Here is a 15,621-nt window from a genome sequence, read left to right as displayed (position 1 = left end):
TTCTTGAGTTCTTTGTCATTGTGGAAATCAGCCCTCTGTCAGATGTGGGGTTGTTGAAGATCTTTTCCCATTGTGTGGGCTGCCATTTTGTCTTGTTGACTGTATTCTTTGTCTTAAATAAGCTTTTCAATTTCAAGAGATTTCATTTATTAATTGTTGATCTCAGAGTCTGTGGTACTGGAGTTATGTTCAGGAAGCAGGCTCCTGTACCAATTTTTTCATGGATACCTCCCCCTTTCTCTTCTGGGAGGTTCAATGTGGCTGGATTTATGGTGAGGTCTTTCTTTGATATATTTAGACTTAAGTATTATGCATGGTGATCTGGAGTCTTCTACAGGTCAGCCTCCAGTTATGCCAGCACAATTTGTTGAAAATGCTTTTTATATTCCATTGTATAACTTTAGCTGCTTTGTCAAAAATCAGGTATTGGTAGATGTATGAGTTAATATCAGTGTTTTAAATTTGATTCCATTGGTCTTCCTATCCATTTTTGTGACAGTTCCAAACTGTTTTCAGGACTATAGCTCTACAGTAGAGCTTGAAGAAAGGGAAAGTGATGCCTCCAGAAAGAAGTTCCTTTATTATACAACGTTGTCTAGCCTACCCTGGGTCTACTGTTTTTCCATAGGAAGAACTATTGTTCTTTCAAGGTTGTGAAGAATTGTGCTGGGGTTTATGATAGGGATTGCATTGAATCTGTTGATTACTTTTGGAAAGACTACTATTTTTACTATGTTAATCCTACCTATCCAAAAGCATGAGAGATCTTCCCATTTTCTGGTATCTTCTTTAATTTTTTTTCTTTAAAGACTCAAAATTCTTATTAAATAAGTTATTCACTTGTTTGGTTAACATTACCCCAAGCTATTTTATGTTTTCTTGGATAATGCAAAAAAAAGAGAGAGGAGAGAAGAGATGTTTCTGTGATTCCTTTCTCAGCCCCTTTATCATATGTATATAGTAGGGTTAGTGATTAATTTTTTTATATGTTTAGTTAATTTTGTATCCTGCCACTTTGGTAAAGGTGTCTATCAGTGGTAGGTATTCCCTGATGTAACCTGTCATATCATCTGCAAATAGTGAAAGTTTGATTTGTTACTTTTAATTTGTATTCCGTGGATCTTCTTTTGTTGTCTTAATGCCTTAGCTAGAACTTCAACTACAATATGGAAGAGGTGTGGAGAGAGTGAAGTCAGTAAAACTACTTAGAATAACAAATAAGCAGCTCCTGCACCTTTGTGGGATACTGAGCCTATCCCCAGCCTTACTAGAATGTAATGGACTGCTTTCTTCTATGCCTCACACACCCAGGAAAGGAGCTGTTAATTAAATGTCTTTACTTACTGCTGATTGTTTCTCTGTTACAGAAGGCAAGTGTGCCCAACTATGTCCCTACTGAATGCCAACCAGCTGGCCATGGCTTGATTCCTCCACTTGTTCCCAAGGTTAGAGGCCCTGGAGGCCCTGCCTTACCAGGTGATCCTAGAGGACAGATCCCACCAACTCCTCCACCAGGAAACACCTGTGCAGATCCTCAACAGTATGTCCCAATAAGGGATATTGAAGGCCTGCAGTTTCCTCCAATGCCATGTAGGCTTTCTTTAAAGGTCTGTGTTTGTGTCAGTGCTTATCTGTGCTTTCCATCAAGTTAGGTTCCTTTTACAGGGAGAAACACTAGCCAGAACCAACTTGAGAGGGACAGGGTTTATATGGCTCACAGGTTACTGTCCAGCATCAAAGGAAGTAAAAGCTTCACCTTGATCAATATTAGGCAAATTTGAATTTGAATTTTAACTGTAATATGATAGGTTAAAAGATCATTGAATGTATAAGCAGGTTTTTGTTTTGCTTTGTTTTTCTCCCCCAAGGCTGGGTTTCCCTATAGCTTTGGAGCCTTAACTGGAAAGCTAGTTTGTGCTTCCCAAATACTGGGATTAAAGGCCTGTGCCACCAATGTTCAGTTACAAGCATTTTTAATGTTAAGTATATGTGTACTTCATGTAATATAAGAGTATATTTAAAATATTTAAAATAAAAAAAATATTTAAAATAATTACTTAGATGTTTGTCTTATGATTACTGGCTAAATTGTTTTAAAGTATTAAGTATGTCTCCTAAGTAGTGGTTCCCACATGATCCTAATCAAAATCTAAGATCATATTTAGTCATTTATTGAATTTTTTGAAATTCTTTCCAACCCTTACATTTTAAAATAAAAGTAATTTATTGATTTTACAGTATAATTTCCCCCTTTGGAATCACATGTTTCCATACAGAAAATCATATTTCCAATACTAGACAAGAACTAGCTTAGTTGTCCTAGTTGTCTGCTCTGTGCCCTCACCTTTAGTCTTAAGTTTCTATGAGCATGCCATGAGGCTTTTTTTTTTTTTTTTTTTTTGGTGGTGGAGGGATTTAAGGTTGTCCTTGGCATGACAGGAAATGCTTCAAATAGGATATCAGGTCGAGATCAATGACCTGAATGTTAAGTTTCAAAGTTTTAATGTATTGAAAAGCTTATTTCCAGTAAGTCTGCACTGTATTGAGATCTTGCATTGCTGCCAGTGACAAACACCCTTGAAATTTTTTGTGATGTTATTATTAGTCCTTTGTAGCTAAAATGTCCATTATGTAATGTCAAGATTTATTTGGCAGATCAAATATTGTGGTATGAATGTTTGGATACCAGAATAAGGGCTGGAACTAGTGGTTTAACAAGGGTGCAGTACAGGGTTTCAACTCCCACTGTCTTTTTCCTGTCTCTTGGAACAGGGAGAAATGTGTGCAAATGAAGGGGATTTCCATCTTATCTTCCCCCAAGATTCTAGTTCTTCCACCACTCTTACATCTCAAAGTAGAAATGAGTTCTCTCCTGACTTGAATCCTACTTCCAGTCAACCTGCACCAGAACCTCCAGCCTGCACTGGAACATCTGGAGACAGAGGACACCTGACCGATTCCTCGGCATCCATTTTCTTTTTAGATGAAGTTTAGGTAACTGCTGTTCCTATGTGATGATATTGCTCCTCAAATCAAATGGTAACAGAATAGCATTTTGTAAATAAGGATGATTTAACTCTGAATCTTATTGGTAATTTTTTCCATTTTATTTAATTCTGTATAGTATTTTTCAGGTGGACTACCTATTCATAATTATGGTAGTTTTATAAATGTAATTTTATTATTGGTCTATCTTAAACTGGGAATGCTTTGTATCTTTACCTGGAATGTGTTCGCTATGGTTTTAGACAAATGTAGAGATATTGTATATTTAATCAAATAAATTTCTATTGAATAAATAATCTTGTTTGGCATCGATTATACAAAACAACAAAACAAAATAAATAACCAAAAACCCAGCCAGGTTTCCATAAACATGATTCCATAATGTAGTCTTTTTTACTGTACCAACAATTCAGTGGTTCAAGGGGGAAATGTCTATGGCTGGAGAGATGGTGGCTCAGTAGTTAAGACTGGCTGCTACGTCAAACCAGAGTTCAGTATTCATATTGGGGTTTAAAGCACTCCAGATCTAAGGAATCCAGTGGCCACTTCTGCCTCCAAGTACACCAGACATGCATGTGTTCATCAGACATGGGAGTAGTGAACAACAATGCATCTATCTGCAGACATAAATTATATAAAAAGATGTAAAGCATTTGTAGTTTTTGTGATTTGGTTATCTTACGAAATATGTACCCTACTTTTTGCAGTTAGATATGAATGACCAAAAATGAAGAATAAGAGACTTTAAAAACTTACATATGGTTTAAAGAAGCCAGAATATTGCCTAATGATGAACTTCAGGTTTTTTTTTTTTTACTTAGTTCACTGACGAGTTTTAACACTTCAAAAACAAGTGTGCTTGTGTATGCTGTGTGTGATAGGTGAAAGAGATGGGAGAGACAGAGAGAGAGAGACAGAGAGAGAGAGCAAAAGTAGGTACAGGCATTCCTATTCTGATGCTCAATGTATGGTGATTAATTGACAGCTGGAATATTATTTTTCTACAGTACATTCTGGTGACAGCTGAGGTTCTCAGCTCACACAGTAGGCAAAGAGCCCTATTCCCTTCCTGTCAGTCTGACTGGCTTTTTATATATTTCCTCTTTTCTCAGTTTAACTATTTATACATTGATTAATTTTGTTTGCTTGCTTCTTAGAGATAGGGTCTGTGTGTGTAGTCCCTTGTACTTGCTGTGATGACCAGGCTGGCCTTGACTTTGGAGATATTCCTGATTTTGCCCTTAGAGTGCTGGAATTAAGGGTGTGTACCACCATGCCTGTCATTTTATTCTTAACATATAAGATATTGACTGTTTTCCATGGGCTGCATTGAGAGAGCTGCCATAATGTAACTACTTTGAGATACCTCTTTCTGAGGTAGGGAGTTCAAGTATCTTCAGACTGGTGTTCATGTTCTTGGTCTTGCATACTGATAGGAATAGAGAGTGAGACCTAACTAATGAATTTCCTGTCGGTGTATTCAACCAGTGGTTTTCACCTGTTCAGTTATATTTTGCTTCAGTGTAAAGGAACAGCATAAGAACTCATTCTCTAGCACAGCAGTGTGATCATGACTGGAATGGTTCCCTAGTGGCAATGGGGACATTCAGTGACCAGGAGGTGTTTCTGCTCCAGACAGAAAGCAAAGCTTTGTACTGAATGCACTGCTTCCCTCTATTCTGTTAATTAGAATTTTACAACATGTACATCTACTTCTTCATTCCCATTTTATTTCTTGATTCAGCAAATTGAAAAGAACTAATGACTAGTATTTATCTACAATCAAGTTTTATATTGAAACTTTTGTAAACTTGACATCCTTAAATCTCTGTTTAAACCCACTTTCTTCTTTCTCTCCCTGGAGCAGTATTTTACTTTGTATTAGCAATTTTGATTCCCAAAATACTATTAATTTCATTGGGCATAAAAACATGCAAAATTGTTCCATATCTGACCTAAAATTTGCAACTCAAGAAATCGAATTCATTATTTAAGTGCTAATTCTGGCCTGTAGTAATCACATACTAAATGTCGTTCTCCTGCTCTGTGAATCCTAGGGACCCAGATTCTTGCTGTCATAGTTTGTTCATAGCCTGAAACAAGAGCCTGACATGATAAGACATTTAGTTTCCCTTATACTTAGACTAATTGAAGTGATAATGGGACAGGTGAAAGCTCATGAAATTGAATTGGGCATTACTTTTGAGCAATGTGAGTGTGTAATTATAGGATATAAGAGTAACCATCTCTGCTTCATCTTCTTTCATAAACAAAACATAAAATCAGTATACAATACTTAGTAAAGTAGACAATGGTTGAATCAATGGAAAACATCTGTTAGGAAGTGATGTTTACAACACTTCAGAGTATGTTGCCATGTGGCTTTTGTCCTTCCACTGTCTTTTTAAATATAGATTCATGCATTGATATCATATGAAATACTTATATAGATTCATGAATATATTTTTAAAATAAAATTTTTTATTTCACATAGAAACAACAGTTTTTGGACTGGGATAACTGCCTTAATCTAGAGGCAGGAGAGAAGCCCTAGTCCCTACTTCACATGACCTGTCAGACCTACATGGCCCCAACTGGATGGCATTCCCCTACATATGGAATTGGGGTGGGGGTATGGAGGCAGAGGATGGTTAGAGGGCATGTGAGAGGGCAGAGAGAGAAAAGGGAGGGAAGAGGGAGGTAAAAAGGGAGGAAGGGAGGAAGGGAGAGAAGGAGGGAGGGAGGGAGAGGGAACTGGGATTGATATGTAAAATAATAAATTAAATTAAAAAATGCTTTGACTCCAAAATTTAAGTTCAAGGACAAGTTACTGGGGAAAAGGATTTCTATTTTTGTTTCCACAGAAAATAAAAAGATGTGGATTCCTTCCAGACTGATGTGGTTTGATCAAGCCAGACCACCTGAAACAGAGTATGAGGTGATCCTACATTCAAAACTTACAGACTACAGCCAGGATTTCTGCATCTTCTTCGAATCACCCATGACAGCGCCCCTTACCAGTAGGAAGTAGTTTGGAAAGAATGACGCCCAAATTCCCAAATATTGTGTATAAATGTTTGTTTTCATTTAAATGAACTTGGTTATATAAAATAAATAAATGAAAAAAAAAAAAAAAAGCAACTCTGCTACTTCTTCAGAACCATCCCTGCTGGCATGCTGCCATTCTTTTCACATGTTGACAATTGTCTAAGCCACCAAGACTGTAAGCAAGCCCCCAGTTAAATGTTTCCACTTACAGGAGCTACCTTGGTCATGGTGTCATTTCACACAGCAATAGAACAGTTACTAAGATATAGGACTGTGAGGTTTCAAAAGCCCTGTGCCATATTCAGTTCTTCCTTCCTCCTACTTGTGGATGAAGAAAAGAGTTCTCAGATTTTCCTGCTGGTGTCCTGCTTTTCTTCCACCATCTGAAACTGTGAGCCCAATTAACCACATTCTTTTATAAGATGCCTTAGTCATGGTGCTTTTCACTGCAACAGAGAAGTAACTGAGACAGTGACCTTCAATTTACAATCTTCCTGTTGTCTCTAAGAACTAGGATTATAGGAGTGTGTGAACATGCTTGACTTAGTCTGTTTGTAAGCTTGGATTTTCTCAAAGTGAAAAAAAAAAAAACTTAAGCTTTCTAAACTCTGCAGCCAAAGAGTTTTATTTAAACATCGACAGTTTGTGTTTCATATACAATAAAATACATTACAATGGTCACTTTTTAATGCTTTCTTCAGTGATTAAAAGAATATATATTTAACATAAACCATACAACATCCATCTTTGGGTCAAACATTTTGCTGGTTTCCTTACAGTTTCTGTCAGGAGTTGCTTTATCTGATGACCTGTACAAGGGAAACTCTCACCACATCTGGAATTTACACACACTGTGCCAGTGGATTCACACTACAGATGTGCATATAAAATCCACATAGTATGTGCTCACTGGACAAAGTGCACGCCTGTCAACAGTTCATTTAATATAAGATGGTAAAACCATTTTATGATATATAAAGTTGTTCCATAAATAAATTGTGTTTCCAAACTTCCAATGGAGCAGCCAGGTCTCAGCACTGCTAGCCACCCATGTCGGCTACTTACTTGATTATTGGAGGCTGTCCTTAACATTATTGTATGTACCATAGCAACTCACACCTGTCATGGAACAAGCTTTTGTGTTTCCTTTCTTTCCCTTCCATTCTCTCTTCACTCAAATGCGTTTTTTCCTTGTCTTTTTTTTTCCCCCATCCCTCATCTGAGGATGCTGACACACAGCACAGCTGTCTACCACAAGTCAAAATTCGACATTAAATAGTACAATCTAGCAGCATCCAGCTGGCCAAAGCGGCCAGATCCAGCCAGCATGTGGGCACTTTTTCATGCAGATCTATTCTTTGCCAGCTGACATGCATGCTGACAGAGAGAATCCTGTGACTTGTTAAGGATGTTATGACTAATATTGTTTTGCAAGCCTGTTTGCCTACAGTTCTGTGCTTTCACTTAGCCTTGAAGTATTCCCTGGAATACAGTTCATTTCTTCCTCCACTGTTTTGATATCTGGGCTGAAGAAGCTAACTTGAATGTAAGAGGTGAAAAAACTTAAGTCGGATATAGCCTAAAATATCCAGCAATTTGAGGGTTCAGTTTATATAAATGCATTTAAAAAGGATGAAACAATATCTAACTTATACTATATGAAATTCAGAATGGTAATTGGCAGTATCAATTATTATATAGTTAATAAAAGTTAAACTCAGGTTTCTGTTAAAGATATCTCATTTGGGACACTACCTTCCCTTCTATTTTAAACCAAAATCAATGAGATGCTACCAGAATACATAGATGCAGTGCAATGCATTCAATCCACCTGGCTATGCTATGAGTGTGTGTGTGTGTGTGTGTGTGTGTGTGTGTGTGTGTGTGTGTGTTTTGGCTTCTGAGCTCGGCATTTTGAAAAAGAAAGAATAAAAATGTCCAAAAAGCAGAGTACCTCAATGAAAAAGTTAGGCAGCAACCTCAGATAATTATTGTCTATTTGCCCTTAAGGTTTGGTAACAATCTAATCAACCAAGAAAGCCCTGTACAATGTAACATTCTACTTGTAAAACCAATACCTAACTATTTTCTTTGATCAAGAAATAGAATATACATATATAATCCTATAAAGCTGATTTAACACAGCACAAATTGTTTAGTTTACAATACTTAAAAAAAAATACTAAGACCCTACTTGCATATCTGGACACAGAAATTATACATTTTACAAAACATAATGTCTTCATTGAAGTTTAGTATCTCTCTGTAAAAATGACAATTTGGTTTAGTGAAGACACTGAGTGATTCAGGGTCCACGACTGCTTGCCAAGGTTGACCAAGGCCCAGCGATACTTGCTCTGCTCAATAAGTTTATGCACGGGAATCCACATCATCCTCGGTTAGTTCACCTTGGTAAATATTAATGCTTTCTTCAGTGACTGCAAGCATTTGAGATGAGAGCCACAAAGACCAGCAATAGCAATGAGGATGAGTGCCCACATGGTATCATCTTAAATATAAGAAGAAGGCATCTGTCTTTCTCTTCTGTTTTATTCTGTCTTTGGTAAGTTTACTCTGTTCCTCGGTAAGTGCTTCATAAGAAGCTACACATTTGTATTTCACCACGTCAGTCCTTTCCCTTTAAAACAAATTGAGAATAAAAAGTCATGACTACCTAGGTGTTTCATACTCTCTTAAGAATGTCACAGAGTTGTGAGCTGTCAAGTGGTATTTCACTCAGCAAAAAAAAAAAAAAAAAAAAAAAAAAGAAAAAAAGACATTTGATTTATCATAAGGAACACATTTTATTTCCCACTTAAGTCCCATATATATATGATGTATGTATGTATGTATGTATGTATGTATGTATGTATCTGGGCTGTGATAGCACATGCCTTTAGAACCAGTGCTTAGGAGTCAGAGGCAGGCAGATATCTGAGTTTGAGTTCATCCTGATCTACAGAGTGAGTTCCAGAATAGCCAGGGTACACACAGAAACCCTGTCTTGAGGACCAAAACAAACAAACAAAAACCCGATATACAAAACAGGAATTTTTCTTCATTGCAAAAATATTTCCTATGGCTTCTCATAGTCTACAGTCATGACATCTGGAACTTTGAGAGCAATGGTTTATTATCAGAAGTCATAGGAAACATAAGACTATGTGTCAGCCTCAGAACAGAGGTCACCTCTGGGAAAGGATAAGTGAGGAAGATGATGAAGCTTTATTTCTATCTAAGACTCTGAAAGAAGAAAAAGCTTTAAAAAGGATTGTTTGGCAATCCCTGTTTTTATTTTACACAATGTGCATGCATGCAAGTGTATGCCAACTTGTAGAGGTCTAAAGGTGACACTGGATGCCTTTCCTGTTTGCTCTCTGATTTGTTAGTTGAGAGAGGATCTTGACATTGAACCATAACTTGAATAGCTAGCCAGCATGACCCAGGGAGAGATTCTATTCTCTGTTCCTGAGTAGAGGACTTGAGGTGGCCACCAAGCTGCCTGGCTGTTAGATGGGTTCCAGATATATGAACACTAGTCCTGTACCTGCACATTAAGCACTTCATTCCGTGAGCCATCTTCCCCAACAACCACTTGCTAATTTTAATATGGATCTTTTTCTGTCTATTACCTATAATTCTATGGCCAATTATAAAGTAAAACCTAAAGGGACACAATTGCAGGCTAAGAAAAATAGTTTCAAAAACAATGAAAGAGTTACTATAGAGGTAAAACAGTCCTTGCTTGTTGTGTTACCTATTTGTTGGTTCTTTTTGTTTTTTGAGTTAGGATTTTTCTGTGTAGCATCGCTGGTGGTCCTAGAATTAGCTTTGTAGACCATGATGGCCTTGAACTCACAGAGATCTGTATTCCTCTTCCTTTGAAGTCCTGGGATTTAAGATGTGTGCCACTATACTCTGATTATTACTAATTTATGAACATGGTCTCACACTGTATCTCAGGCTGGACTAGAACACTTATGTAGACCAGACTGCCCTTTCAAACTCTTGGCAATCTTCCTACCTCAGCCTCTCAAGAGCTGAGATTATTTACTTGTGATGCCATGCCTAGGTAAGACATTTTCATATATTATTTATATTAAAATAAAATGTATTTGTATTAAAGTAAAATTTTCTCTTAGTATATTTGAATAGCAACTCTATTCAAAAGAGAATAGTACACATACTAAGATGAATGGCTAAGAAGTAAGCATATGTATAAGTAATAGATAATTTAAACAATATAGTAAATACATCAACACTAGAATCTAAAAGATGAGGTTGTAAGTATAAAAGTCACACTTTCCTTCTTTCTGTGTCCCTCCTCCTAATCATTTCAGGATCTTCTGATTGGAGTGAATATACCCAATGTAGGTAGTTACATATCTATTTCCTTAGCTACGTTAGTATTATTTCCTCATGACAGGTAAAATCATTACAGGGACCCAGGGATAGAGCACTCAGGGTTGAGACAGGACTTTCAAACTTGCGATATATTTACCAGAATGAAACACTTTAAGGTATGATGCCAGTATCAAGTTATAGTGAATAAAACCACACACCATGAGCTTTGTGCACCTCCATGCTGATAAAATAAATTGATCTTTATTGCACCTGTCACTAAGATCTGGAAAACCAGACGTGTCACTTACATCAATTACCAATAAAAAATGGGTGAGAAATTTGCTGTACTGCCTGGATATAAGATCAACAATAGCCCCTGAGACACAAGTGACATAGCTGTCAAAGTGAACACTCTCAAGTGGTATACTGGGTTTCAGAATCTTTAGCATGTCTTCTCCTTGCACATCAAAAGCCATTAGATAGACCTGAAGGCTGGAGATCTTTCCTGCTAGGGCTTTATAGTTCTCATCATTTGGCATGTTGTGTAATCATTTGTGCATCACTGAAACATTGCGGACCAGGAGATCGCTGTGAAGGCACATGGTTGCTATCAGTTAAGACTCTTGCCATCTCAGCTGTAAAATCACAGAAATCCAGGGCAAGTGAACTCAGATTTACACACCACTCTAGTTCAACTGCAGTAATAAGTGTGCTGTTGCCAGAAATACCATTGCCCAGTAAAATCAGGTGCTCCATAGTGTTGGCAATTGAGTTAGAGACAACAGGGATGTTGGGGGGGTCACTATTTCCAGCAGAAACACACAAGACAGCTATTTTAGTCTCCTACTCCTACTCAGTATTTTTCAAACAGCTGCTAAATTATACAAGGAAACAGAACACAATGTTATCATTAGCACTTGACACTAATCTTTTAGGAATGGGCAACACAAAGCATTCAATGTTGAGATATATTGTTTCCCATTACTTTATTTCTATCCAATCTACAAATGCAATTAGTCTCACATTACAATGTAATCAGTAAGATACATTAAACATGCAGAAAAGATAATAAAAGCAAGTGAAAAAAATAACACCTTTAAATAGCAGGAATGGGATTTGTGTAAGAGAGCTTTCTCTGCAGAAGAATCCAGGTTCATTTTTCAGCACCCACCCACCAGCACACTACCTTCACTCACTACATTTACAAGAGAACCAAAACCCTCTTCTGACTTGTAGCAAAGAGACATATATGCGGTACATATATACCCATGCAGGCAAACACTTAAAATGCATAAAATAAAATATTAACAATTCACATAGCAATACTTACCCAGCAAGCTATATGATTTATCCCAAAAGATTTATGCCATCAATTGTCACATAATCACAACTAAAATGCAGTTAAGATATTTCTAGGACATATATTCTAGCCCAACACTGTGTGTGTGTGGTGAGAGAGAGAGAGAGAGACAGAGAGAGAGAGAGAGAGAGGCAGGCTCTCTCAATCAAACCAGAGTCTGCTGACAGGGCTAGCCTCTGTGGGCCTGCTTGCTCTGGGATACCTGACCTTGGGCCTGCCAAAGTTATAATTGTAGGTAGTCCATCATGCTTCTACAGCATTTACACAAGATCAGGAAATGTGGATTCAGATCTTCTTGCCTGTACGTTACCTCCATAATTTTTAAAGATCACTGTTCTTGATTGTGTCTTACTACTTTTCAGTCAAGAGCTAGACTTGTTATTAACACATGCCCTTGTAAAGCTTACTGTGTGACTTAACTGATTAATCTTCTTGAAGTCAAGTTCTTCCCTCTTGAGGTATGTGCTGGATAGACTTCTTTGCTTCTATCTCCAAACAGATTAAACCTCTGGAGTTTCCTATAGGAGAAAATGGTCAAAATGATTTTCTAAATGTTTAATATAAGCACATATTAAAATATGTCTAAAAGATATTCTAGAGTAGCTTCTACCATCAAATTCATAGGCAAATCACATTCAGACTGTTGTGCATATTCAGAGTGATGGCAAGTACAGAGAAATAGCAAACATGGTAAAGGGCATGGACTAAGTACAAAGCTTGTATTAAAATTTAATGACTGTGGACAACACTGGAACCAAAGCCAAATGCTGAGCTCACATCTGGAGTCCCAGAAGAAGTCAGAGTAAAAGAACAGCACAGAGACATTTTTAAAACAGCAAACAAAACACTAAGGTGTGAAGAACCTTTTGTAGCCACAGACCTAAGTTTATCAGAAAATTGCATCCTGATATTTTATACAAGAGTAAATAAATATGTGACTCTTAAAACCATGCTATTTAATGAAAAATGGCTTTTCCATTTTATACCTGTGCTTGTTAAAGATATAAACATACCAGCCTTGACAAAAAATGAGAAAACTTATTTCACAACTGATTAGATTTGTTTCAAATACATGCATTATAAGTATATAGGTGGGTGGATGGGGGGAAGGATACAGAATCAATACATGTTGAGACCATAGACTAACACTGGGTGTCGTCTTCAGGTGCCCTGCATTAAAATAAAAACGGGCTTGCTTTAATTTGATGTATATGGTTCTTTTGTCTGCATACATATATGTGTATCATATGAGTGCTGTGCCTTCAGGAGACAGAAGAGGGCACTAGATTCCCTGACCATTGGGTTACATAATAGTTGTGAACCATCATCTGGCTTCTGGAAACTGACCCAGGTCCTGTGATAGAGGAGCAGGTGTTCTTAAATATTAAGCTATCCCTCCAGCCCCCCCTGCATGTCAGGTTTTGAGACAGATTTCTTTTCAGCTGGCTTACAACTTGCCATGCCGAAGGGACAACTTGCTATGGTGCCTGGCTTTTATGTGGTTTCTGAAGTCAGGTTTTCATGTTTACAAAGACAGAGCCAATTTCCTCATCCCCATGTGTTTCCTATTGCTGACAGTCCAAATCCAGAGCGACCACGTCACTCTAGAGTTAAGTATTCAGTTTTGATGCAAGGGCAAAATTACTGATGTCGGGTAGGTAGTTTAGGGCATGAAACCTTCATTCATTTGACTTCAAAGATCAGAGCTAACATATCTACCCCAGTGTGCCTACTTCCTCAAATAGAAAAATGGGCCCCATACCTGCCTTTCCTATGGGAGTTGGGCCTAAAGAAGAATTATCTTAATTATGACATGAATCTCATGGTAAAGAAGTTGACCCAACTCACCAGCAAATCTCCTGCTGACCTATCACTGGCATCCTTCCTATTGATATTCTGGAAGATTCTGAAGGTCACATCTCAAGGTTCTTCTGTATGATGCTTCACCAGTAGGTTGGCAAGATGTTCCTATAAGTCTTCTTTACTTTGGTCCAAGGAATCTGTTTCAGTACATACTGTATGATCTCCTTCTTCAAGACCTTCATGAACTTCAGGAACTTTGAGAAACTTCAACAGGTATAATTTAAAAAATATTCAGACAGTAGTGGTCCATGACTTTATTTTCGGTAGTTGGGAGGCAAATGCAGGTGGATCTCTATGACTTACCTCCCAGCAAGGTCTACAGAGTGAATCAAGGACACATGGGACTACACAGAGAAACTTGATGCAAAAAAATTAAATAAATAAAATAATTAATTAATAAAATTAACATGGGCCTGAAACCTTTAATCCCTGCATTCAGGTCTCAAAGGCAGGAGGATCTCTCAGCTTGAGGCATGCCATGGAACACAGAATGAGACACTGTCTCCAAATAATGAACAAATAGAAAAATAGACAGAGATTTAATAACCAAAAAAAGAAAGAAAGAAAATTAATGATAAATGAACAAGAAGAATCAATTAGCAACAGGAAAACTCACCACAAGCCCTGCAGTTTTGAGAAGCAGAGGTTGTCAAAATTTTCAATCCAATGTAATGATTGTTTTGTTCTAACGTAAGGGTTCTTAGAGAACAACAGCCCTCACCTTCTGGTTTCTTTTCATTTAAAGTATTACATGTGTGTGCTACAATGCCCAGCACTATTTCATAGGTTCTGAGGGCATGTATGTATGTGCACTTTGTTTATGGCTGGTTTCTGCAGAGGCCAGGAGAGGGCACCAGATTCTTTGAAATGAGACTTACTCAGATGGTTGTAAGCCATTAGGTGTTCAATGTGCATTGAACCCTTATCGTCAATAAGAATAGCGGGTGCTTTTAGCTGCTGAGCCATCTCTGTAGCCCAGTTATTGGAAATTTCTTAATAAACACTTTTCAAATAAGTATCATAGTTTTGTGTATCTGTTAGTATATCCCGTGGTTCTCAGAATAAATTAGGGTGCCAGGTATCCCAGTGAGACAGTCCTTACTAAACTATTTACTTTGTAGAAAGTAGGTGCCCCCACTTAACCATTTTCAGAAAACAGAGTATGGAGAGATATCACTATTAGAATTTTGTGATTATTATTTATAATTACAAAGTATTCATAACAACATTTGACATGGATGGATTGAGACAATGAAGTCTGTGCTGACATTTTTGGTAAATTAAATTTATCAAATGGGTGAAGGGTGCATGCCTATAAACTCAGCACTCAAAGAGCTGGGCCAGGAATATAAAGAGATTGGGGCTATTTTAGCATACACAATGTGTAAAGAAAATTAATGGTTTCAAAACTTCTGACTCCATCTCTGTCTTGATGGTTCTTGCATTTAAAGCTAACAATGAGGAGGCAGAGGAAAGCATATCTTTGCAAGTTCAAGGACAGCCTGGTCTACATAGTATTCTGGAGAAAACTTAAAAAAAATTCTGATTCCCAGGCATCTTTTGGGAGAATTAAGTCACAGAGGAGTACTCATAATATATATTTTTTAAAAAACAAAATTTAAAACTGTGTGTGTGTGTGTCGTGGTGGTTGAAGCAGGGTCAGAGACCAGCATATTAATGTGAGATCAAGGCTACCCTGATGCAAAATATTTAGTTCAGAACATCATGAAAGATAATAAAAGAAAGTCAATAAATAAATGAAGTCTTCATTTTCTATTGAACCCTATAATATATCAATGCCAAATGTGTCAGAGGTCAGTGTGAAACAAACACTTAAAAATGTAGGTTCCTGTTGTAGTATAGACTTGAATGTCTAGGGACAGGCCTAAATGGAGGAAAATACCATCCACTCCAGAAATCTTGGAAGTAGTTGGCAAATGGTCTCTCATGAATGAAAAGAGTTCATTGCCAGCAAACTAAAGAGTTACCTGAGAGTATTT

The 15,621-nt window shown here is 37.3% G+C and overlaps 1 pseudogene; it reads right to left on the bottom strand.

Moving 5' to 3' along the window:
- Nucleotides 1-8,244: 8,244 nt before the first annotated feature.
- On the bottom strand, nucleotides 8,245-14,587 carry LOC127214443 (F-box only protein 33-like; annotated as a pseudogene).
- Between the last annotated feature and the right edge of the window lie 1,034 nt (nucleotides 14,588-15,621).

Source organism: Phodopus roborovskii, unplaced genomic scaffold (genome assembly GCF_943737965.1).
Source record: "Phodopus roborovskii unplaced genomic scaffold, PHOROB, whole genome shotgun sequence".
Lineage (NCBI taxonomy): Eukaryota > Metazoa > Chordata > Mammalia > Rodentia > Cricetidae > Phodopus > Phodopus roborovskii.
Note: the sequence above shows the minus strand (reverse complement) of the source record. Positions and strands in the feature narration are given on the sequence as shown.